At 42.0% G+C, this 26,429-nt stretch overlaps 1 long non-coding RNA gene across 2 annotated transcripts in view; it reads right to left on the bottom strand.

The window, feature by feature from the left end:
- Window positions 1-5,814: 5,814 nt before the first annotated feature.
- The window catches only part of LOC112815082 (uncharacterized), a 25,268-nt gene continuing 4,653 nt past the window's right edge, over window positions 5,815-26,429 (bottom strand). Inside the window, exons 2-4 of one of the 2 annotated variants that reach the window (XR_003205921.2) lie at window positions 15,177-15,343; window positions 12,714-12,795; window positions 5,815-6,853 (exon numbers count right to left, since the gene is read on the bottom strand). This is a non-coding gene — a long non-coding RNA (uncharacterized lncRNA). The remainder of the gene's footprint in view (window positions 6,854-12,713; window positions 12,796-15,176; window positions 15,344-26,429) is intronic. The other variant, XR_003205920.2, reaches the window with a different exon arrangement.

Raw genomic sequence — 26,429 nt, 5'->3', positions numbered from 1 at the left:
TGGGAAGCTTTTCTCTTCTAAGTTATTTACTCTTTAGTGCTTTGGGGAGATAGAATTTTAAAAGCCGGAAGATAGAACATCATGCTCTCCCTGACCCCAGGGCATATACAAAGGGATAAAAAGAGACAAACCTAGATAATATCAATGGATTAAACACCAAGCACATTAGCCCTTTGAGTAAGCATGGTACTAAAAAAAACAGCAGAGAAATGTTTGCTTTGTTGAAACAAAAATAAATGGAACTTAATGATGTCAGTCAGGACTCAGTTGCCAAATGCAAATCACTTACTGTAACTTTTTTTTAAAAAGATTTTATTTATTTATTTGACACAGAGAGACTCAGAGAGAGAGGGAACACAAGCAGGGCGAGTGGGAGAGGGAGAAGCAAGCTTCCCGCCGAGCAGGGAGCCTGACGCGGGGCTCGATCCCAGGACCCTCGGACCATGACCTGAGCCGAAAGCAGATGCTTAACGACTGAGCTACCCAGGTGCCCCTAACTTTTAAGCTCTCTAAATAAAAATTGTGACAGAAAATGATTCAGTATTCTGAATGTCATACTGATAATTCTAAACAACAAACACAGACCAGCATGCACAGAACACAGACTGGTTTGTAATTCCATTCTAACCCAACAGGGAACCAAAAGGACCCAGGGTCTCCCATCCTATATCCCACCAGGCTTCTGTTGTGAACACTTCATATAAACAATGGACAATTTTACTAGTTGTGTTGAATTTCGTAAGAGCTGACCATTAGTGAGTATGTTAGGCAGCCTGTCTAAAAAAACATGATGATGGAGGAAAGTGAAGACCAAAGACCAAAACTGCCCCCAGATCTGAGGTGTCAGAGACAGATTTTGAGTATGAAAGCAAATCAGGACTTGGAAGTAGGAAATACAGCAAAGAAAGGATGTTTCAGGGGAATTGTTCCAGTTAACTTAAATATTTTAAAATAATAATTCCAGCCCCCAGTGTAGACAATGAACCTCCTATCAATGTTTAAAAGTTTCCAGTCTTCCTAAAAGAAGTGTGGTCTTTTGAGCCGATAGACCAACATCATGTATCAAATCTTTTGCCAAGGAACACAGATTTTGACCTGGTGACATGAAATCATCCTGGAAACCTAGAAGTCACTGCATAGAGCCTTCAGAAGGCCACCGGACAGAGTTCAGAGAGGTGGACGAGGCTGCGCCACTCCGGGAACTGTGAGGCCCCCATGGCAGTGGCCTCAGGCAGTTTGATTTTCAACAGACTTGAAAAGGTAGAATGAAAATGGTGGCTCTGGATCTGCTCCCAGAGTATCTGAGGGGAAAACTGGCCAGCAAGACGGCTGGGGGGACGATGCTGGGGGAACAGGACTCAGGAGCCAAAAACAGATTTGATTTTTCTGTTTCATCCAATTTCTAAGTAAAACTTTGTGCGTGTGCGTGTGTGTGTGCGTGTGTGTGTGCATGTGTGCGTGTGCGTGCGTGTGTGCGTGCGCGTGTGCGTGTGTGTGTGTGCGCACGCACGTGTGTGTGTGCGTGTGTGCGTGTGTGTGTGTGTGTGTGTGTGTGTGTATGCTGAAGAGAGATGAAAATATATTTCTTACTGCCAGGCTGAACGTTTGGCCAGAACACAACTCGCTCTTTGGCTGCTAGCAATACAGGCACCTTTAATAAACCCCAGTCTTGATAGGGTAATGCGGGGGGACATCTGGCTGCCAGGTGCCATGTCTTGACACTTGGAACTATTGACTTTCTGAAAGAACAGTTTTGCGAAGGCAAACAATGGTATCTGCTTGTGTTAACAGCCTGCTTAGTTTTGAGTTGCTCTCAAGGGCAGTTTTTGAGGCTTCCCACCATCTCTGATGGCAACTGTAAAGATATTTGCACCTTTATTTCACTTTCTTACTCCCCCCAACCCCCGACTTTGGCTACTCTCAGTTCAGGACATTTATCAGGGCCCATTGCCTGCTATTTACATTGACTTTTTACTTAAACCTCCTTGGGCCTTGAAAATGTGAAGTCTTGAGAAGAAACGAATCATAGATTTTTAGGGTTGGAAAGAGACCATGAAGGTCAACATTTATCATTTTTATTTACCAAAAGGTTCTTAAGACATTTTAGAGAGATCGTTGCGCCTGTGCTGGATAATGAAGTGGTACTAAAAATAAAGACTCTAGCAACTGTGAGGACCGAATTTGCTCTAGGATCTGTATTCCCTACTTTAGGTTTCTACTGTTTAGAAGTATTAACAGAATCTGATCACCTGGGAGTAACAACCTTCTTGGAGTCAATGGGTGTTTTAGGGGCAAGCATGGCAATATGCCAAGCTGCCACTGGGGGGGCGGGTGTTGCTCTCCTGCACATAGCAAGTGGGCTGTGTGGTATGTTGGGGAAATAATGTTTACCATCAGGTCTTTGATGCTGAAACATAGGGGAGACCCCATAGCTGTGTCTGGCCCCATGACAGGCGGCTGGGCTTCCACACTCACTTAAAATAAACATGCACAATTTCCTAGAGAGATTGGGAGGCAGTTTAATACCATTGAAAAAGAGGACATTTCCTTACCTTTCAGCAGCAAAGAAGAATGCTGGAATATGGTTGTACGATGCTCACATCTGATACTGAAATTTAGCAGGTGAGAAGAAAGGCTAGATATTTACTGGGTCATTTGAAGATCTTGCTCAGAAATTGTATTCTATTGTAGACCATCCTGGAAAAGGACTCCAGGGTCTTTCTAGTGTGTCAGTGAGGACTCACATACATGTACAGGTGCTATCTGTTGAGCGGAACTAGAGTTTGGACCTGCCATGTGGCAGACATGGTGCTAGACCTGGAGATGGAAAAACAAAGACTTAGCTCCTGCCTTGAGGGAGAAAGCAAAAGATAGCTATAGATGGATGTCCTGCTGCTGATGTCATTCTTGTCACTCTTGGAAGAGTAAATCATTTTTCAGACACTGAAAGTAGCTCCCTTTTCCTGAAGGTGGGCATAGCCCCAACTCTCCCTGCCCCAATTTAATTTCCTGTGTACAAAGGAAGCAAGTAGGGTTGATACCCTTTAGTAGGTGAATGGAAAGCCCTGTTTTCCAGCATAAGCAATGTAATCAGAAGTCTATGGGGGCGGGGGAGAGAAATCCACGGGGATGCTCCTCCTGCATGACCACAAACGGTATGGTGTGTGGCTTGATTATCTAGGAAAGAAGATGTACGGAAACATTTTGCGTGTCAGGGGATGAAGAGAAAAACTGTTTTTACTATAGGTGATGAGAACCTCCTAGGAGGAAAGGGAGTTGAGACCAGGTGTGTGAGGGCAGACGCCGAGCTCTGTCAGTCATCTCTGACACAGCATTCCCAATTTAGCCAATGCCCGGGCTATGGTGGGTACAGGGTTCTCAAAGCCTTGGGAAACCAAGGCTGGGACATTCTTGGCTGAGGTTAACTTCCAGGGAGTGGATTCATGCTCCTATGCAATTCCATGGATGGTCTTTGGAAAGACTTGGAGCCCTGCCCCCCAACCGTCAGCACAGGGCATCCCAGATCAATTAGTAGGAGCATTATGTGAGCACCTTCTTAGCTTCCAAATCCACTTCCCAGCTCACCTGATCCTTTTTTGTATTAGTAGAGGTGTTCCTTCTCCTGGCAGAGGCTAGGCCACCCTATCCTTCTCAGAGCTTGTATGTTTAGCTGTGTATCCTCCTCTCTAGCTTCATCTCATTCCTCATCTCATCCCCCTCCCTCTTTCAGGTCCTTAAAGGCATTAGGATTTCTTCAGCCACAGATTCTTTGCTTGTGTCATGCGCTCTGCCTGGAAGGTCTTTCCTGCGTGGGACTAGAACATACTGTGAGGGAATACCAGATTTGAGGATTGGCAAAATGTGGATAAATAACCTAGGTTATTTTTCACTTTATTTATTGTTGATCCAGGAAATGTAGATCAACATTACATGACAGTATAAATTGTCTCTTTCTCTTGTGCAGGAGGGAAACCCAGGGCCAGGGAGTTGAATGACAGAATAAGGCCCACTGCCTCTTTAAGGCTAGGTGTAGGAGAGGGCAACAAACATGAGAATTCCTCATAAGAGGAATTCCTGATTCCACCAGTTGTATGTTTCTGGGCTTAATCAAGGTTCAGTAAGACTGGATATGGTCTACCATGCTCTCTCTCATCTTGATACCTTCTTATCCCTGGATGTTTGTTGAACCTTTGCTTCCTCAGAGAAGACTACTCTGATCCCCACTCTGCGCTCCCTTCTCGAGTGATTTATATAGGGGTTTATGTGGCACAGCTCCAGGACCGTAAGTTCACACAGTAGACTCAGATGTGGATGGTGTCACTTCGAGTTAGGTAGAGCAGCTGCTCTTGGCATAAACGATGAGGCCAATTTATTATCTTCTATAACGAGTATGTGTGCGCGTGCCAGGGTGGGGAGCCTTGAAGATTACTTCATTCACCTCAGCGATGGTGTCAGCCCTAGCCTACCTTCTTCAGTATGTCATTTAGCTTTCCTGATGGCTCCCAGATGCCTGCCATGGGACCTCCACAGTGCAAGAAGAGTGTCTAGCTCTTGCTACATGTCTCTGTGTAAGAGCAGGACACGGTTTCATAGATGTGACCCTGACAGTCTTATGTGCCTATCTCCTGAAGCTGTAGGTGTATACATGGTAATCACTGCAAGAGGAATGGGGTCATACCTGTTGACATAAACCATTGTAGACTTACACTTGGGCTCACCATAGGATCCCCTCCCTGAGTCACATGGAGGCAAAATACCTAAATAGAACGAAGACTCTGCTACCAAGGAAGAAGAGAGAAGAGGTTTTTGTGCAGGCTACTCCCAGTGTTGGTGACATCATTACATATTTACTAGTGTTACTCTTGAAGTGGTCTCCTTGGCTCATCTAAGCCTTCCCTGAGAACAAACTGGTGACTCTTAGTCCCCAGGACTTTGCACGGGGTCTGATTCATAAGAGGCACTCAGTAAATCCACGTAGAATGTCTGAGCCAATGAACCACCCTCTTCTTTTGGGGTATTGAAACAGGACTGACTTCCCCTTCCAGACTCCAAAAATCCCTAGGGATCTTGGACCACACTGGGGTGAATCCTCAGGAGGGAGATCCCGAAATTCTACCTACAGTCAATCCTCATTATTTGCAGAGTCTGTATTTGTGAATTTACTTACTTGCTAAAATGCATTTGTACCACACCCCGCCAAACTGATAAAGCACTTTTGCAGTCATTTGTAAACATTGCAGAGTGATCAAAAATGTGAATTGCCTAATCTGCATATTCCCTACTAAAGTAGAATAAGGCCAAGTTCTGCCCTTTTGTATCAGCTCTCATGCTGCAAATGAATGTCCTTTTTATGATCTATTTAGTGCCATGTTTTTGACATTTTTGTGCTTTTTGTTGGTGATTTCACTGTTTAAATGGCTCCCAAGTGTAGCACTGAAGTACTATCTGTGTTCCTTAGCATAAGAAGGCTAAAATGTGCTTACAGAGAAAATGCGTGTGTTGGATAAACTTCATCAAGGATGAATTATAGTGTTGTTCACTGTGGGTTTGATATTAATGAATCACCAGTATATATTAAATAAGGTGTCTTTAGAGAGGAACACACACAAGGTAATGCACTGATTGACTGATGAAAGTATTGTGACCAGGGGCTCACAGGAACCTAACCCTGTATTTCCCATAGGAGCAATGGTTCAGTATTTGCTAATTCAGTGTTCATGGCAGCTTTATGGAGCATAACTACTACAAATAAGGAGAATCAACTATTCTTTGTTTTTTTTTGAGTAGAGAGTAAATGAGAGAGGACTACATTAGTACTTGTAGATTACAGAAATATTTATAAAGTTAGATGGTTAACACTAAATCTTTGTATATTCTGTGACAGAAATTACATAGGTATGCTCCCAACATTTTCAGACAAGAGAACAAATGGCTCCTCCAATCTAGTTTTTTTCCCATCTCACGTTTTATCCTATACCATGTAGAATCTTGTATGCATGCGTGTGAACAATTCAAATTCCATGTCCAAGCTCCATTCATACTCTCCTGCCAATATTTGCCCCTTGGTGACCCCTGTGATCCAGGGGTGAATATGCTGGTGGCAAGGTCTGTGCTTGGGAGTCAGGCCAGGGAAAAGGCCTTTGCAAACCTTGGAAGAGGGCTCAAGGCCACTTCTTGGATCCAGTTTTTGGTCTAGAAGGAGGGGCAGACACAGATATTGGGTGCTTGAATCCTTCTTCACTTCTCCTAGATTCCTTGACCCCAGGGGAAGGTCACAGTCAGAGGAAGTACAAGGTAGGACCCTGCAGAGTACTGGGCCCAGCATAATAGGAGACCAAGTTTGCTAAGTTTAAGGTAAGTACTGGGTATGGAGTATGATAGGGCACAAAAGTGGTTATTTCTATTTCCAGATTAGATAAGAAACAGGAAATTCCTTATGAAGAAACAGCGTTTGAAGTGAGTTTTGAGAGATGATTAGGAGCTTTCCTGGTATGTGAAGATAAGGGTGGGTTGGGAGGTGAAAATTTCTCAGGCAGAACCAAGTAATATGATAGTGTTTTCAGTGACCTGTGAGTACTTCTGTAGGGGTTCAGCATCGTATGAAGGCATGGAGGCTCTGATGGTGGCAAGGGCTGGGTCACAGAGGGCATTGCATGCTGAATTGGAGGGTTTCTTCTTTATCTTGCTGTGCTGGGGAATTATTGAGTGACATGGTCCCATCTCTGTTTTAGTTACAGCAATATGCATTGGATTGAAGAAGCGTAGGGTGGAAGTTGGACTTTGGAAGTAGCTCTGGGTTTATTGTGATTTTTCCAGATGTGAGGTGAAGAAGGGCTGAACCTCGGTCCTAGCCCTGTGGGTAATGAAAAAGAACATGAGCAAGAATGATGAAAATACATTTCTTACATAAAAGGAATCATCCCAAGTGTTTTACAGGCAGGATTTAATCCTTGTCAACCCTGAGCAACAGGTGCTATTATTTACCTCTATTTTATAGATGGAGAAGTTCAGGCAGAGAAGGGTTAAATAAACCACTTCTGTGGACTGAATGTGTGTGCTTCCTCAAAATTCATAGGTCAAAGCCCTAATTCCCATTGTGATGGTATTTGGAGGTGGGGTCTTTGGGAGGTGATTAGATGTAGGGAGGTCATGAGAGTGGAGCCCCCATGATAAGAAGAAGAGGAGTCCAGAGTTTCCTCTCTCCCCCATGTGAGAATACAGCGAGGGGACCGCCCTATGTAAACCAGGAAGAGAGCCCTCACCAAGAACTGTGCTGGCCCCTGATGTCAGACTTCCGGCCTCTAGAACTGTGAGAAATAAACGTTTGTTGTTTAAGGCACCCAGCCTAGGGTATTTTTCTTACAGCAGCCTGAGCTGAGATATTGCTCAAGGTCATATTACCAGTAGGTGGTAGAGTCAGGATTTTAACTAGCTATGACTCTTGTCTCTTTTCCCCACATCTCTAAATCCAAAGGGGCTGGAAAGAACCAGCTTTTCATCTCCCCCTTTGTTTTGTGGGACATTCTCCATGTCATAGTCACTTCCATAATGGTGTTATGTTCCCTATTCCCCTTTCTGGAGCTAAGGGGGATAGGAAAATAACATTGATTCTTCCAGTGATACCACTGATGGGAGCCCGTATTTCTGATCCAAGATGGTCCATTGATATAAGCCACCAGAACCCTGGAAGGAAAGATAGGACAACCATACAACTCTACAAACATGTATGTAATAAAGCTATTCTAAATCTTGTAAAGTCATTTCTAAAAAATATTTTATTTATTTTAGAGAGAGAGAGTAGGGGTGAGGGGCAGAGGGAGATGGAGGGAGAGTCTTAAGCAGACTCCAACTGAGTAGAGAGCCTGACACAGGGCTCCATCTCATGACCCTGAGATGATAACTTGAGCCGAAATCAAGACTCAGACACGTAACCAACTGCACAACCCAGGTACCCCTTTATAAAGTCATTTTAATGCACTTAATACCTTAGTATATGTGAGGAATTCCACAGTATCATAAGTGTTACTTTAGCATATAAAAGGAAACTCAGTTGTGTCATAAATTGGACCTCTTTAAAACCAATATGCTAACATAATAAGCATTCATTAAATATTTAATTAGCAGGAATTTAGCCTGCTTTTTAGAATGTGGTTATGTCTCCTACGGGCAGGATTGTAATTAATGCATACTCTTACTAACAATGTGTTTCTAAAAAAGTTATTTAGCTCTTTGTACCTAAGATGCCCCATTTGTTTGTAAGATGAGTGTATCAATAATACCTACATCATTGGGTCATTGTGAAGATTTGATTAGAACAGCACCCGGCACATAGTAAGCACTATATTAGCATTCGCTACATTCATTATGGTTTGGGCAGGCTGAGTCTTAACCTCTTAACCAATGCTTTCCTTCACTGCTGCAAAGATGGGTGTTAAAGTTTATCTTTCTTTGATTGTCATTCTTTTCATTATTTTTTTGTTGTTGTATGTATTGGAGCAGCTGACAGTTGAGATCACCTGTGATGCCTGAGGTTGTGAGAGTTTGGAAAACAAAAGTAACTTGGCTTAATGTACAGCTTCATTCCCATTGCTTCACTGTTTTTTAGATGTCTGAGGTCCTATCCACTCTGGAATGCCATGATTCTTTCCGCCTCTTTCTTTCTCTCTCTCACATTCTTTGAGCACTAAATAATTCAGGCATTACAATGATTTTTGGTCATTTTCTACTTGATTTATATACAGAATTCTTTCAAATGGTGAAAGATACAATGTCATAGCATTTGCTAATCATAGCTACACCCTCAAAGGTTGTATCAAAGATGGGAAAAGTTGGAAGACACAAACGTTGGGTGTTTGAGGAAGGAGAGAGCATCAAACCATCTTCTTGTTTAAATTTGCATTTCTGGGATTACTAGTGAGGTGGGCTCCTCCTCCCTTTTGTTTGTTCTCTATTTGATTATTTTCTTGTCTAAATTCTCTGTTCCTGTCCTTGTCCATTCATCTGTTGAAGTTTTTACCGGTTTACACCTTGATTTACATGAGCTCCTCAAATTTAATAAAACCTTATTGGTCATATTTACAGCAAATATTTGTTTTTACCAGTTATCTTTTGAGTTCGGGAAAGAAAAAGTTTTGAAATTTCCCATAACCAAATCTACTGACCATTTGTTTTGAGACTACTTATGTTGCTTTAAAGATTGGACAATTTTCCTCTCTCTTCCTTTGGCAGAGTCACTTATATTATTCCAAAGTTGGTGAATTTTGACTCTTTTAACCACTTAACTCTTTTATATCCTTGGAGCTTATACTGTTCATTGGTTGATATATATACACACACATGTATATATCTATACACACACACACAGGTATATATGGGCATATCAAAAGAGAAACTGTTTTAATATCACTTAATGAATTCATGTTTTGTTTGTTTGTTTTTAGAGAGGGAGAGAGAGAGAGGGTTGAGGGAGGGGCAGAGGGAAAGGGAGAGAGAGCATCTTAAGAGGCTCCACATTCAGCATGGAGCCTGATGCGGAGCTCCATTCCCAAACCCCAAGATCATGACCTGAGCCAAAAATCAAGAGTTGAATGCTTAACCAACTGAACCACCCTGGCACCCCTGTTTTTTTTTTTTAATCACATTTGCTCTGTACCTGCCCTAACACTGCAGCCTATGGTTATATGTGACTCGCAAGCACCTGAAATATGGCTAGGCCATGCTGAGCTGGGCTGTAAGTGTAAAATGCCTACTGGACTTCAAGTCCTTAGAACAACAGCAGTTAACAACAGAATGTAAAACACCTTGATAATGTTTTGATATTTATGGCATGTAAGAGTGATAATATTTTGGGTGCAATAAAATATATATAATATGATATATAATATATTGACATATGAATAATATAATTGACATTATTCAAATTAACTTCACTTTTTCCTTACTTTTTAAAATGAAAGTATTAGAGAAATTTCAATTCTCTATGTGGCTCCTATTGCATTTCTGTCAGACAGCAGCTCCATACATTAGGGTTTGTTCTTTTTTTTTTAAGATTTTATTTATTTGAGAGAGCGTGAGAATGAGCGAGAGAGAGAGAGAGCATGCACAGAGGGAGAGGGAGAAACAGGCTCCCCGCTAAGCAGGGAGCCCAATGTGGGGCTCGATCCCAGGACTCTGAGATCATGACCTGAAGTCAGACGCTTAACCGATTGAGTCACCCAGGCACCCCTAGGGTTTGTTTCTATACACTTAATTTTTTTCTAAATGCTGTTTGCAAATTCAATGACATTTTAAAATATGTTTTCAGATCTGCTAATTTCTTTTCTATTCTTTACCATTTTCTCTTTCTTTCTTTCTTTCTTTCTTTCTTTCTTTCTTCTTTCTTCTTTCTTTTGCCTGTTCTTCTGGACAATTTAAACATTTTTGCCAAGTTTCAAGAAAATTAAATCCCTCTGAGTCTTTGATTTATATCACACAAAATTTGTAAAGTGATTTTGAAAAAAGTGACATCTTTACAAGACTAAGTCTTTTTTTCCCAAGAAAATAGAATCTCTTTTCATTTTTATCTTTTGTGTATACATTTCTCGAGCAATCTATGTGTTGTTTTTTGTTTTTTTTTCATAGAAATGATACACATTTGTTCTTTGGATTATTGTTAGGTATCATGTTTTTATTGATGTTGTAAATGTGAGTTATTATTATTCCAATACACTTTCTAACTGGTTTATGTTAGTTTGCAAGGAGTGACCTTTAAAAATGAACCTTGTAACTACTTTTACTGAGCCTTTGAAAAATTAATTCTATAGTTTTTCAGCTGATTCTCGAGTTAGTCTCCATTTCAAATTAAAATGCTGTATCACAGTAAGCTCCAAATCAGCTTCTATAGTTCTCTCCCAAATTCTAGCTGTCTAAAGGTGATTTTTGAAAAAAGTGGAATGTTTAGGTATAAAGTCATCTTGTTTATTTTAGATGCAGTTTTATCAGAATTTATTGGAAATCATGGAGATAGAACACCCTTCCCCGCCCCCCCCATGTCTTTCTTGTTTCCAAGGACTTGATCCAAGGACTAGGGAGAAGTGGTATAGGATTCAGCCACATAGCTAGTAAATTCACAGTCTGTGCGTGTGCATAAGACTAATTGTAAGGAAATATTCTGACTTCTGATAGTTGCCTTTTGCTGGGCATTTTTGCATTCATCACCGCAGATGGTTACAATGGCTTGCTGAATTATCTTCTCAATTGGGATTTCACCTTGAAACTCTCAGCCTTTTTCTTGGATTTCTGAGAGCCTGGGGCTTACGTTTCTTTCTTGCTACATGATTATAGGAATTCAATTTTTATTTGGTCTTAAACATCTCTTCTTTCTGCTCTCTGCCCATATCCTTTTACTAATGCCTTTAAAAAGCTTTCTTTCTTTTTTGGGGTAGCACGAATAACACTTTTATTTCATTCAAAAATAGTAGTTTATTCTTAACAAAAATCTTTGAGCACAGAATTGCTCAGGTATTATGACAATTTTAGTCCTCTCTGAATCCGCTCCTATACAGAATTGTTTCTAATCACAGAAATTATGATGTTGCATTCCATCATAGGAGCTGCAGAAATATAGGACAAAGGCAAGAAAACAAAAACACGTCCTCATTAGAAGGAGTGTTGGTAATCAGCACTATCAGAGATCAAACCAAATTAATACCATCTTGCAAAAGATAACACGTATTTGTAGATTACCTTCAACCCTTGCCTTAAGGGGGAAAATTAATTTTCTCTGTTGATGTATTTAAACAAAGTTACATGACTACCCATAACAAAATGTTTCCTCTCTAGGTAACTTACGGGGCAAAAGACAGGCTCCAGACTTTTGATGTGTTCGTGTGGGCATGCACCAGCTTCCCCCACCCACTGCCCCACTGGATTTCCATCAAGGTGCTGCCATCGCACTGGCTGAAAACCCTTAGTTTGCTGGTGTGGATTTTTAACATCCTTTCATGGAGGCCTCTTGATTGGGTGTTTTTGTTAGTCCTCGCCTGGGGCCAAAGGGGGGGGGGGGCATGAATTTGACATTTGGAAACATGAGATAGCTATTATATTTTATATACTGTGAAAGTTTATGTACACACACACACACACACACACAGGCACATTGTGTGATGTGGAATGAAGTCTTTAATGAAAAATGTTATATTGACATGGTGCAGGTGTGTGTGTGTGTGTGTGTGTGTGTGCGCGCGCGCGCGTGTGTGGTGGTGAAGCCATACCATTCCAGCCTACTGGGATTTTTATGTAAAGAGAGCTTATTTATATGTGGTTGGTATGTGGACTGTGACTCTCTTGCCAAGTCCTCCAGTTGGTTAGCTTATTTCCTGGGTAATATAATTAGAAAAGCAAAAACCCATAGAATTTACGGTGTTACACATCTCTTCAGCTCTGAGTGAGAAATCACTTTACATGAGACGAGAATATATTCATTTGTATTCCAAGCAGAGATGGAAAAATATCTTATAAATTTTTAATCCACCAAATGGCATGTATTATCCTGAGTGATTGTCCCGGGTCAGGCTGCATTTTATACCTGTTTGTGTTCCATTTGGAAAGGAAGCTACTGTGATGTGGAGGATAGAGCCACTCCTCTCCCCCATGCCACTCCCAAACTCAAGAAATACTGAAATGATGGGTTTTAATGAGGGGGTAAAATTACTGGAGTTTATTCTTATTCATACCTTTTCCACCAGTGAGTTTCACTGAAGCAACGTAGATTTTTCTTTCCTCCATCCCAACACTGAACTCAAAATGTATTCTAAACTTAAAAAAAAAAAAACACCTCATAGTAAAGAAAGGAATGTATATGTATGTATTTTAGTTAGAGTATATTTTAAAACAGAATATATTATACTACTACAATAGCAAGATTCATGACACTGGCTACCTCTAAGATATGAAAAATTGAAAGCATTACCAATAATGATCAATTATTAATTTTAAATGATTAATATTTTTATTAAGATTAAGCATAGCCTTAATGAAATACATCATATTCTTGTAATTATTAAATTCTACTGCAGAAATAAATCTTCACTAATTAAATCCAAATGTTTACAGAATAAATTCTCAAAGTTACTACAAAGACATATAATATCAAACGGACTGTTAATTTTTCTCACTTATTTATGGCCAGAAGTAGGAGACTGAACTATCTTAGGAAATCTCATAGGTGAGTACGGAAATACTTTTCAACCAAAAGGCAACTGAGGATATAAGTTTCTGGGATTACTTTTGGCTAGGATTGTTTAGATAGTTCAGATATGGCGTCTACATATTTTAGGTAGGGTTCGTGTATTTCAGGGAGAGTTTATGTATTTCAGGTTTGGAGTATTTAGCCCACTGGATGTGTGTCTGCACTTAATAGGGCAGTAAAAACAAGACCCTATACATAGTTGAGTGGTAGGGGCGCCTGGGTGGCTCAGTCGGTTAAGTGTCTGCCTTTGGCTCAGGTCATGATCCCAGGGTCCTGAGATCGGGTCCCACATCGGGCTCCCTGCTCAGCGGGGAGTCTGCTTCTCTCTCTCTCTCAAATACATAAATAAAATTCTTTAAAAAAAAAAAAAAGGACTCCCTCTGGGCCCCTCCCCCTGCCCCTGCTTGCACTCCCCCTCCTTCTCTGAAAAAAGAAAAAAAATAGATGAGTGGCTAAAATTCTCTTAAACTCTGTCCTACCCCAATTTCTCTATTGTGATTTAGTGACTTAGGGCATAATGTAGGCTAATAAACTTATACAGGCTTTTCTGTCAAGGATTAAGGACATTTTCAGAGAATGGAGGAGGGTTTCTCTGGGAACATAACTAAAGGAGGAGCCAGGATGAATATTTCCAGCCTGAAATGTCTTGCTGAATGATTCTGCCCCTGACATTCCTTCTGTGAACTGTGATGACTGCGGCCATGAGAGAAACATACTTTCGTTAGAGTGAGGCTTTCTTAAGAAGAGGATTGTTATAAAATAGCATTTGGCAGTAAAACTCAATTTGCAGTAAAATATGTTTAAAATTGTACTGTTTAAAGTTCCCTGGGCATCAGGGGTTATGACATTCTTCTCTGAGACAGAAGGTCAGAATTTCCATGGTGCCAGAAATTAAAACCCTACTGAAGTGTCAGGTCATGGGAATGGCCTGGTCCACAGTAGGAAGGGGAACCCCCTGATGGCCAAGAGGGCCTTTGATGTTTTGCCCCCAGCAGGCTCTGCCTCACCTCTATTTCTGATCTTAGACAGAATAACCTTCTAACTAACCTAATTGGAGGTCCAGCACACTCCTCCTGCTGGCTACCTCCAATTCAAATGAGAATGGCTAGATAATTAAGCCCTTTCTTAGCTGCCTCAGGCCTGGCCTCTGTGACCCGGCAGAACCCCTTTGCCATCATCCCCCAAGTTCGCTGGGGTGGATTTTTGGCATCCTTCCATTGAGGTCTCCTCGTTGGGTGTTTCTGTTAGCCCCCACCCTGTGCCAAGCAAACAGCTCCTTTAACACTGGACATGCCCAAATGATTAAAGCACCATAAATTACATCCCATAGTGGCCTTATACTTGACTACTTCCTCCCCTTACCTTGTTCACCCGCTTCGACCCCATCTGAACAGCAGTTCTTTACACTACATTCTTTTTTTTTTTTAAAGATTTTTATTTATTTATTTATTTGAGAGAGAGAGAATGAGAGAGAGAGCACATGAGAGGGGGGCGGGTCAGAGGGAGAAGCGGACTCTCTGCCAAGCAGGGAGCCCGATGCGGGACTCGATCCCGGGACTCCAGGATCATGACCTGAGCTGAAGGCAGTCGCTTAACCAACTGAGCTACCCAGGTGCCCTACACTACATTCTTAGCAAGGTTATTTACTCGGCATGCCCAATGAGATTGCGCCTTATGTAATAAGTTCTCGGCCTTGAGATATGCCCGAGAGCACAGACTTTTCAGCTGCTAAAAGAATTAACCTTTTAGCTGAGGATGGCCCTTATTGCTGGATGTGCCTTCGTAGCCACGTCTGTGACCATTTAAGAATGTTACCGTGGTACCCGGAGACTCTTCATTCCCCACAATAGATCCGTTTCGCTAGTCAGAGTGACCAGGAGGTAACCGTCTTTGCCAGTTGTATAGTTAAGTATGCCAATTTATTTTAAAAATGGTTCTGTAGACTCACCTCCGTTATTTATGGAAATCAGAGAAAGGAGTGACAGCGATAATCAGAATCCACTTGTCCTTTCAGACCTCATTTGGGTGAGTTCAACCCACTGTCTGGCTCCTTAGAAGGCAGAAGAGTCAATGGGTCAGGCAGCAGTCTCGTTAGACTCTCAGGATATTGAGATCCTTGGGTGCGAGAGAAAAACATTTCTTAGTTTTATAACCGTGTACTGAGTGGTTTAGACAGATCTGATAAGGATATCTAGACTCGGCCCAGGGTAGGTGTTCTACAAATTTTAATTCCCGTCAATGGTTCTTGCCTTGTTTGTGTGTGTCTGTTGGATGCATTTACTCACCCAAATTTGATAGCACCCTGATACTACCTGCGTCCCAAATACTCACCGCTGCTGAACTTTCTCTTTCCACGTTACATGCGGCGCACAAGGGGGGCCCTCTTACAACCTTAAACAGCACGCTTCTCGTCTCTTCTCCTTTTGTCCCTGTGTATTTTCGTTTTGTTCTTTCTTGTGCCTCTTTGCTTCTCGTTCATGCGGTGGGGGACTTGGCCCCACTGGATGGCATTGAACGAGGAGGACAAGAGATGGCAGCAAGAAGTAGGCGGAAGGCCTTAAAACTTGGCACAGCTGCAGAATCTTTATATTCAGAAGGGACCTTTTGAAGGTGGACCCACGTGGTAGTTGTACCTTGCCCTCTTTTGCTGGCACCTGAGGATATCTTCGTGATTGTGGGGTGCAAGGGGGGTGGGAAGATGGAAGAGAGCAGACTCAGGGTCCCTTCAGACTCAAAATATGGAAACAGTGATTTCACAAAAATACTGCATGAAAAATTCAGCGTGTGGAATTCTACTATGTTATCCTGGAGCCCTCACTTAAAATAGAAAAAGACACAGACCCTGTGGCTCTCTGGGCTTGCACCTGCCCCTCCACAGTGAAGCAGGGTCTTAGAATTGAAGGTTTGCAGGGAGGAGGGAAGGCCCAGCCACGGGAAGGAGAAAATGACAGCCTTGTGTGGCTGCACGGGGGCTACCTGCGGATTCATCTGAAATTCTGCGTTATTCTCCTGAACGAGAGGGTTCTCATGCTCAGATAAAACAGTCGCGGTGAACGGCCTATTCAACGATCTATTGAAAAAGAAGTTCATGGGTAGGAAGTTGTCAAATCTTTGGCTTCTGCTGCTATTTACAGTTGAATCTGGAGCAAGACGGTGTAGAATTTCACCCCAAATGATCGCATTTTAATTTCAGCACATGGCCATTGCGCCGTGCTCTGAGAGAGCTCCTTGCTCTCATGAGTCCTGCGTCTTGGAAGGCAACATGTCCTCGCCAGGGCACAGACCTTGGAGTTAGGCTTCCTGCTTAAGCACTTGCACTTCCTAGCTTGCTTTTCCCCAGGGTGCCCCTGCACCTCTCTGGATGTCCGTTTTCCCTGAGCTTTGGCAAATTGGGATAGTGACACCCGCAGCAGAGGGCTGTTAGGATGATTAGTTGCAATTATGCATGTTTAAAGCGCTCAGCCTTTACCCCTGGTGTGTGACCTGTTTCTATGCACAGTGTATGCCTCTGCCTTTTTCCTTTACTTTTCCTGTACCAGTAGGGAAGACCACAAGTAGAGGCAACACCGTTTTTTAAGGCAATTTGCGTTCTTTCAAAGTAACTGAGGCTAGTGTTCTCAGACTTTCATGAAATCTTATCTGAAAGCTCTCTATAGGACAGGTAAAATGGAACTTGCGGGGGCTGGGATTTCCACTGTTCAGTCCCTCCAGCAGCATTTCCCCTATGATCTGGGAGCAGCACCCCCAGTTCCTTGGGTAGAGTGACCCTGGGGTTGTGTACTGAAATGTATTCCCGGCTATCTCCACGAGCTACTCCAACTCTGGGCCACTCCTCTAATTTGCTTGTGTATCTGAGATATTTTAATGGTGTCATACACTGGATTCATAAAGAATATGTCAAGGGGTGCCGGGGTGGCTCAGTTGGTTAAGCTGGCTCAGGTCATGATCTCAGGGTCCTGGGATCAAATCCCACATTGGGCTCCTTGCTCAACGGGGAGTCTGCTTCTCCCTCTGCTTCTGCCCCTCCCCCTGGTTGTGCTCTCTCTCTCTGACAACTAAATAAATAAATAAAATCTTGAAAAAAAAAAAAGAATATGTCAGAACTCTGTACCACACATTCTCTCTGAAACCAAAGGGAGAGAAGCACATGCCTAGGGGATTCTGAAGCACCACGTGCTTGGACCTGGGATATTTCCTTGAGGGCATTCCATTTTTAAGCAATGTGAGCCGGCGATCAGCACGTTTCTCAAGGATTATTGCTTGTCCTTGGGCATACTCTGACACCTGAGGTCAAGATGAGCCAGAATATTTACTCAGTCCCTGGCAGGTAGTGCATTTCCTGCTGATAATTTATAAACAATAGATTTTAGTGGAAAGTGATGGAAAATTTTCCTTGAATAACTGAGTTCCCCTATATGTGCTCACTGATGCTTAACTCAGTGGAACAACAGTACCCAGAATATTAAATCCTTTTTACACAATTAGATGGTACACTTACGCATACTAATAAGGTGTGAATGTGGGATGTTTATCTTCTTCCTGAGGATTATAAATTCTTTTGACAGGTACTGTCTCTTTCTATTTCACTGTGTAATATGTGCCCAGAGGCAACTATTCTTTGCCAGAGTGCATCCTCCAAAAACCAGAAATCAATGAGGTTAAAGAACATCCTGAAATGTGTGTCTCAAGTATGTTGCATTTTCCCTCACTGGTACATTCACCAACCAGTCGGTGGCTGTCCTGCAGCTGTTATATTTATCATGTTGGTTTTCAGGATAGATCCTTAATTTTATGATCATTTAAAGAAGAGAAATAAAAATTGGTAGAGTATTGAATGCCATACTTTGTTTTTGATTTGGGACAAATACTTAAATGGCTTATGCAAGAGCCAAATTTTATTTTATTTTATTTTTTTAATATTTATTTATTTATTTGAGAGAGAGAGAGAGTGGTGGGAGGGACAGGGGGGAGGGAGAGAGAATCTCAAGCAGACTCCCTGCTGAGCATGGAGCCCATTGTGGGGCTTGATCCCAGAACCCTGAGACCATGACCTGAGCCCGAATCTAGAGTCTGACGCTTAACCAACGGAGCCACCCAGGTGACCGAAGAGCCAAATTTTAATTTTCAGCTGCAATTGACAGTATTTTGAGGTCTGAAGAATGTCCTTATGCTGTCCCTGTATTTGGCTTTCATTTGTTTGTTTTGCTTTGCTTTGGTCCATCTTGTTGTATCTGCGAACTAGAGTAAAGGTAGTGGTTACCAGTTCCTTTGATGTTTCCAACCCAATCTGAATCAGGCAATTTATTGAGAGGTCATACCTTTGGAGTCAAATTGCTAGATCAGAGAGCCCTCAGCCTATTCTTAATCTCAGGAGGGGAGTGGTCCTGGGTTATAGAAAGATAAGCAATAAGAGGAAGAAGGGAAGAAAAATTTCCATGCCTTTGCATTTTCTGAAATCCGGGGGCCCATATGACTACCATCTGTTTGCAAGTGGTCAGGGCTTTCTTGTGGATAGGGAGGTTGACATCCACCATTGTGGTTCTGTTGTATTTTTTGGGTCATCTTTACAAATTTGAAAGCAACGGTATGCTTTAGCCTCTCATGATTTAGTAGTAGATGCCTCCTAATTGTCTGTGAGGCATCCAAGGTTGGGCTCCCACAGTGGTGGTGGGGACTGTGTGCTTACTACGATAGTACATCAATTTGACATACTGGTTATTTGCTTCCTCCACTCTGCTAACCACAGTGGATCTCAGCCCTTACATGTGAAACCAAAAGAAGTGATTTGAAATGAAAATGAATATTAATAATCTATCACATAGGTGGCCACTGGCTGTAATTCATTCTGAGTAATGCTGGCGCGGATTCTGAGCACATGCCTGAGAGTCTTCAGACATATGATGATTCTAGCCCACAGAAGCAGCTATGCACAAGTACGCTGCAGGGGGCTTCAGGGTGTGCCTGCCTCTATCAGTCTGAGGGACATCCTTTTCTTGGATCTGCTGTCACCAAAGATAAGCACGCCATCATAATTCTGTCACAAAGATGGATTTTGGGGTGTGGTGGTATTCTACCTCTACCACGAGTGGCCATGTGTTCTGAATAAAGGTCTGATGGTAACTGTAGACATTATCTTCATTTTGAAGATGAGTAATTTGGAAGTCGTGAGGAAATAGTGCATGCCATTATTATATATGTACGTGTGCATACGTATCCAAATTGCATGCTTGGAAAAAAAAGTACATGTTTTCGTTTCCTGAGGTCACATCGGAGGTTAGGAAAGAAAAGTAGACGCTTGCTCAACTGATGAGCAAAGAGATAGGTTCACTGGTGACGGGGCATTAATCAGGGAAGAGGATCCCGAACGAGCTGGGAAAGGTGGCTGGCAGAAGATCTGGAAGGGATATAGGCAGGGGAGGGCTATCCTCACAGTGTCTCATGGCTCCAGGGGACCCTTGTACTCTCCTGTCTCTTTTGGACAGAGGTTGACAATTGTTTTTCTTCAAGGCGAGAGGGAAGCGTGTAGAACAGAGAGCACAGGGCAGGGGAGGTATAAGCAACAGGGAGAAATCTGAAGGTAAATCTTTGCAGGTTGTTGAAGGCCCAAGAAAATCCTCCCAGAGGGCTGGTTCCGAGTTTGTGTGGTGGACGGCTTGAGGCCCGGAGGGGATTCCAGGCCTCTGCAACAGAGCAGGTAGCAGGAACCATAAAGACGACAGCAACAATGACACAATGGGTAGCTGACATTTATGCGACAGCTTCTAGGTGTCAGTTACTGTGGTTAGCACTTAACGTGCGTAATCTTATTTCATGCAGTGGGCACAGAAAGATGATATTATGCCCATTTTACAAATGAGGAAACTGACGTGGAGAGAGGTTAAATTGCTTGCTTAAGGTCATACAACCAGGAATAACAATAATTTAAATTTAATCAAAAAGGAACCAAATTGCTTTTAGGTGTTTGTAGCTTTTTTTCTTTTTTTCTTTTCTGCAAGAGTAAAGCAATTGACTCTCAATCTCAGCTGTGCTTTAGAGTCATTTGGGGAACTTTAAAAACTGGTGCCTGATCCTACTCCCAGACATTCTTTAGTTGATCTGAGGCGCGATTGGGAGTTTTTAGAGCTCCTGGGAGATTCTCATGTGATGGCCAAAGTTGCAAACCCCTGCTCTAAAGTAGGTTCTCTTCTGGCTTTTTGCTAGACTTTCATTTGATTCCATCATTTAATTTAATCATAACTGTGAACCTGTGTTTATGGTCTGATCACGTGTTTGGTCTGTCCCTCCTAGAAGAACGCAGACCCCATTCCCGTATCCCCAGAGTCCCGTTTAATGCTGGATAAATGAAAATGAGTATCATCCCTCTGTAAAAGTACTTAATCACCAGTCAGAAAGTATCCATCCCTCAGTTTTTAAAGCCAGCATTTAATGCTTTAATTGAAATAGTAATTTATTTAAAGGGGTGGGGGGGGTCCCGGCAATTTCTCCTTATATGGGACCACTCAAGATGGTCAGATGGAGGAGGGGGTGAGGAAGAAGAGAAAGACCAGGAGCCCAGTGAGGTCAGTGGTGTGGAACTATGTTCCTGAGAGGAACATCCATTACAAAAGGATTTTTCAGGATGAGACGTGGGCTTTAATATTTGATTCAAACTCTTACATCAGTTTAGATAAGGGACTTTGATGGACAACGCAGGATGGATGAAGACAACCTGGGTAGGGAACCTTTGGTTTCACCAGCCGGGCAGGGAGAGGCTCCGCCTTCACCCAGTGCAAGCTGGTGTGGGCTGGACTGGGCTGGGTGGGGCAGGGGATCGTGAGAAGCTAGGCTCTCCTGTGTCTACTTTAGTTCTGGACCAGGTGACAAATAAAACCAAAAGGCATCTTTCAGCTTGGAGAATAATTCAGGCCCCAACAGCTCATCAATCTGCTATTGCTTTGCAGAGCAAAAATTTAATACGTAATAAATAATTTCTCACTGCCTCAAAAGGAATGAAAATTTCTTTGTAAGAATCTTTCCTATTTAAAGGTAACCATCATCACAGCATTAATGCTTGATCATACACTTAATTTGAAATCCAAATATGGGAGATTTAAACTGAAATTCTACTCATAAAATGAAATGATTAACTTGGTAAGTTGTGATTTTGGCATGTAGTTCCAATCCTCACAAAGATAGGATGTGGAGGAAGAATGGAAGCAAGGCTGTCAGGGTATGTGTTTATATGATGAGTGTCATGAACTATTTTAGATTTTATTTAATAGGCGTTTTAATAATACTTAGTATGTACCAGGCACTCTTAGTAGCACAGTATAACTATTAACTCATTAAGTCATCATATCAACTCTATGAAATAGGTATTATTGGTATCATTCCTGTTTTACAAATAAGAAACCAAGGCACAGAGAGGTTAAGTGACTTGTTGAAGATCACACAGCACAAATGTGATATAGCCGGGACTCAAACCTCAGCTCTGGCTCCAGAGCCTGCGTACCTAACTACGATGTACCTCACCTCTCTAGGGAAATGCCTCCCAGATTCACATGCTTTCTTTTTTTTTTTAATTTTTAAAAAATTTTTATTGTTATGTTAATCACCATACATTACATCCTTAGTTTTTGATGTAGTGTTCCATGATTCATTGTTTGTGCATAACACCCAGTGCTCCACGCAGAACGTGCCCTCTTTAATACCCATCACCAGGCTAACCCATCCGCCCACCCTGCTCCCCTCTAGAACCTCAGTTTGTTTCTCAGAGTCTATCGTCTCTCATGGTTCGTCTCCCCCTCCTATCTTCTCCCCTTCATTCACATGCTTTCTTATTAAAGCTGAGCAATTGCTTCCTGTGGAAAAAGCCCGTTCTTGTCAATTCAGTTGAAAATGTCCCATGCCTGAGATGAAATCTGTAAGATTGTTGAATAATGACAGGTGGCTCTGTAGGTTCATTCTGAGGGATGGCCATCCTGGCTATTAGACAGGCACTCATCAGATCCGCCCTCCGCTCCATGGTGGGAGCGGCTAAGGCCAGAAAGGTGAACTCACACATGTGTTTGCAGGTATGCTCAAGGAGAAAGAAAACGTGGATGGAATGGACACAGAAAAAACGTGCTCTCGAAAGTGGGCTGAGAGGTCTGTGGGAAGTGGAGATGCACTTTTCCTTGTATATTTTCTGCACCGCAAAAATTCGTTTTTCTTTTTCAATACTGTGCAAGGGCTAGTTCCATAATCTTTTCAACAGAAAGGGCTATCACTCTATATGTGTCCATTGGGGTAAGACTGGAATCAGGGAGGCTAGGTGGCCTTTGCTGTGATACATGTAGAAATTGTGTGTCTGAGCAAAGAGAGAGCAGATGGGAGAGGAGGGTTTTTGGGTTTGGGGGCCATTCAGGAGAAGTAACCTCGAGTCAGCTGTGACCTGTGAGTTCTACCATGTTGGGCTACACACCTGCTGATAGGAAGGTGAAATGTACATGGCAGGTTGAAGTGCTAGTGATGATAGAGCAGATAGAGGCTGAAGAGATTCTGGAGAAGGGGGCACACACAGGTTAGGATACATTACGTCAGTGGATGTATATACATTACAGCGGTGCCCACTGGCATCTGCAAAAGGGAGAGAACCGAGATGCATGGTCTTCATGCCAGGTGGTGTTGCTCCTTGATGCACCTACACGTGTTTGATTCTGAACCCTGGACAGACCTTATTTTGACAACTTACCCATAGGAAATGTGCATAGGAGGTAGTCTATGCCTGTCCAAGTGGCAGACATTTTTTTTTTTTAAAGATTTATTTATTCGTCTTGGAGGAAGAGAGCGAGAGTGAGAGAGAGCATGGGGTAGAGCGGCAGAGGGAGAGGGAGAGAGAGTCTTAAGCCGACTCTGCACTGAGCATGGAATCTGATGGGGGGCCTGGTCTCATGACCTTGAGATCATGACCTGAGCCAAAACCAAGGGTTAGACACTTAACCGCCTGCGCCATCCAGATGCCCCCAAACTGGTAGACATTTTTGTTTATGGCCATGTCTATAAATCTAATAGGAGAATGAGGTGTTATGAATTAAAATACATATGATTATTTTTTAAAGCTATGGTTAATCACATCATGACAGAGTTAAATGAATACATTTAAACCCTTATTAATGTTTCTAATGCTAAGCAGTTACTGTTAAGATCAATATTTTTCTCAAAGTGATGACTCTAGGTACTGGATTGTATCCATTTAAGCATAAAACTTTCTGTGATAAATATGCATTGGAAAATGATTTTGCATCTAACTTTCCTTTTAGGAAAAGTAGAAAAGTTAAAGGGTTTGGCCGAACCACATATAGTAATTTATTATTTTATGTAGAAATAAATTTTTGTCAATAATATGTATTTAAAATATGGTAAAAGTATGAACTCTCTAGTACTGTATGAATTCTTTTTTTTTTAGATTTTTATTTATTTATTTGACAGAGAGACATAGCGAGACAGGGAACACAAGCAGGGGGAGTGGGAGAGGGAGAAGCAGACTCCCTGCTGAGCAGGGAGCCCGATGCGGGGCTCGATCCCAGGATCCTGGGATCATGACCTGAGCCGAAGGCAAATGCTTAATGACTGAGCCACGCAGGCGCCCCTACTGTATGAATTCTAAGAACGCAAGAAAAATGATTGTTAATCAACTGTTGGATTCATGTTGATTCTAACTAGGAATTTATATTTAGAATTGTGAAAATTATGATAGGGTGGAGCTGTATATCCTACATGCTGTAATACTTTGGGTCCCCTCATGAAAGTCACGTGTCAGCATTAATAAGAATATCCGTTTAAAATGGAGCTTAACCATTTTATTGTTCTTTCCATTCTTTGTTTCCCTAAGTGGGTCTCAAGTATAAATTCTTTCTGCCTTCAGGTAAAGAGGAATTTGGAAAGTTCATTTAGTGTAATAATTAAGAGTGCGAGCTCTAGAGAGACTCCATAGATTCCAGTCCCAGTTCCAGGGTTTACTACCTGCGTGGCCTTGGGAAAATTACATAACTTGTGTGTGTCACAGTTTCCTAATCTATAAAAGGGGAATGAAAGTGGTACCAACCTCTATCGACGTGGGAATTACATGAGTTACTATATAAAGCAATTAGGACAATGCATACATATAGTAAATGTTCACTTAATACCAGATACCATTATTAGTCAAAAGCTAATGACTGTGAATAGCTTCTGACTATTAATAATACCTCAACATCTTTGACTCAGGATCTTAGAATAATGTGCTTTTAAAGCCTATTATGAAAGACTCACACGAGTACAGTGAGCTGACCCTTGTTGAGTGCTTTCTCTGTGTCTGGCTATTTTCTAGGTACTTCACATATACTCTTTTAGTTTGTGTCAAGAAATAAGGAATAAAAAGGAATTAATAGGCATAGAAAAACTGTCTTAGATAAACATAATGGAGAATTTTCCCTAAACCTAAGAGATCCCCTAAATTGGCATGAGAGACCGTGGATCTTGGTAGGAGGATGGCCTTGGGTCCAGCTTCTCAGCAGCACAGCCCCAAGAGACACTGCTGTTTGGTGTTTCCGGGTCCATGAGATCAGAGGCCAGTGTTTTGTAAGATTCCTGATGGAAAGATTTCCATCATGGAAGGGTCACGGTTCCAACTGTCTTGTCCTGCAGTTTGGACAGTGGTCACTAGAGGGCGCGCTGCCCACATTTGCACACAAGGACTGGGTCAGCTCTTCTGTACCTGGACATCTCCAGATTTCATTTAGAAATCTAGGGCAGTCCTTCCACCAGGAGAGGTACCTGCCCAGTACCAAGACTGCCCAATTCCATGTGTACATCCTTCCTCTTCTCACAACACTCCAGCACATCTGAGACCAGAAAAGGTGGTGTGGCCCCCGTCACTTGGAGGGGTGGGCTGTGTTATTAGGGGGCTGCAGTGAAGCCACTTAAAACCCCGAGCTGGGACAGCCATTAATGCTTCCCACATTGCATTAGTATTTGGTGTATATTTGTGCTTATTTCAGAGAATTTTTTAAAAGAATACTATGTCCCATAGCACGACAGAAGAGGTAGGTTCTTTACAGATTTCCCTATATCCTTGTGAATCTAGGCAAGTCATGTTACTTGTTTTCTTCATCTTGAAGCATCAAGGGGTTGGCTTATAAGATGATGTTAAAAATTTCTAACAGTCACAAAGATGTTGTGCGTTAGAACTCAATTTAATGATTTTGAATGCTTATAGAAGACCAGGGTTAAATTTTGGAAGCAAGGCTGTAATATAGGGTTATGATTTGCAGATTGACAAGGATGAGGGCTGATAAAAGCAGAGCAGCTTTTGGGGACAGGGACAACAAGTTGGTCAAGGAAGAAAAAACTATAGTCTGGAGAACAGAAACAAGATGGAGAGTGCTGGAGAATGTGATTAAGTCCTTACCCTCTGCTGACATCAGGCAGGGGTTTCGAAATCTTTGTGCCTTGGGTAGATTTGCAGGGTGATTTTTGTTTGTGGACAAAACAGTAATTTACAACTTCTTTCTGATTTCCTTAGGTCCTTCGATTTCCTTAACCCTGAGAACTTAAAGAATAGGAAGCTATGCTTTGAATACCTGGACAAAAGGAAAAAGATAGGAAGGGTTGGCAGAAATAGTTTCTTAGCTTTCTGGTCCCCAGGGCTTGGCTCCAGGAGGTAGTCATTCACAAATCCAGGCCCACTTTCTCTAGGGAGAAATGTGGCATGGCGTGAAGAGATAGTCATCACTCCTTGTGGACCATGGTGTGAGTGGCACATACAACCTCGACCTTGAAGAAAACCAAGGACTAGAAATAGGTCTCAGGGGATAGATATCATGCCAGCAGTAGCAACTGTGACTCTCCCAGCTTCTGTGCCTCAGAGTCAACCCATTCTCTTACTGGTTTCTTTTCTTCAAAGCATCAAAAATGTGTATTTATCTCTCATTAGTTTATTTCTTCCTCGGACTCATAAAATGGAGAATGCATCTAATCACTTTCTCTTACATAGGGATACGTTGTTTATAAACTTAAAAAGTATTTTTTGGGGGGCATTGGTTTCAGCATATATCTTTTGATATATAATACTCACTTTTTAGATTTTTCACATTGTCATAGTACTTTTAAAAATAAAAATAGGAGATAAAAATATCTGTAGAGGGATGTTTCCTTGATGAGGCTGAAATTTCTTTCTTTTTTCCTTTCTTTCTTTCTTTCT

The sequence above is a fragment of the Callorhinus ursinus genome, unplaced genomic scaffold, assembly GCF_003265705.2.
Source record: "Callorhinus ursinus isolate GAN/ISIS: 27379988/994484 unplaced genomic scaffold, GSC_fseal_2.0 scaffold30, whole genome shotgun sequence".
Classification (NCBI taxonomy): Eukaryota; Metazoa; Chordata; class Mammalia; order Carnivora; family Otariidae; genus Callorhinus; species Callorhinus ursinus.
Note: the sequence above shows the minus strand (reverse complement) of the source record. Positions and strands in the feature narration are given on the sequence as shown.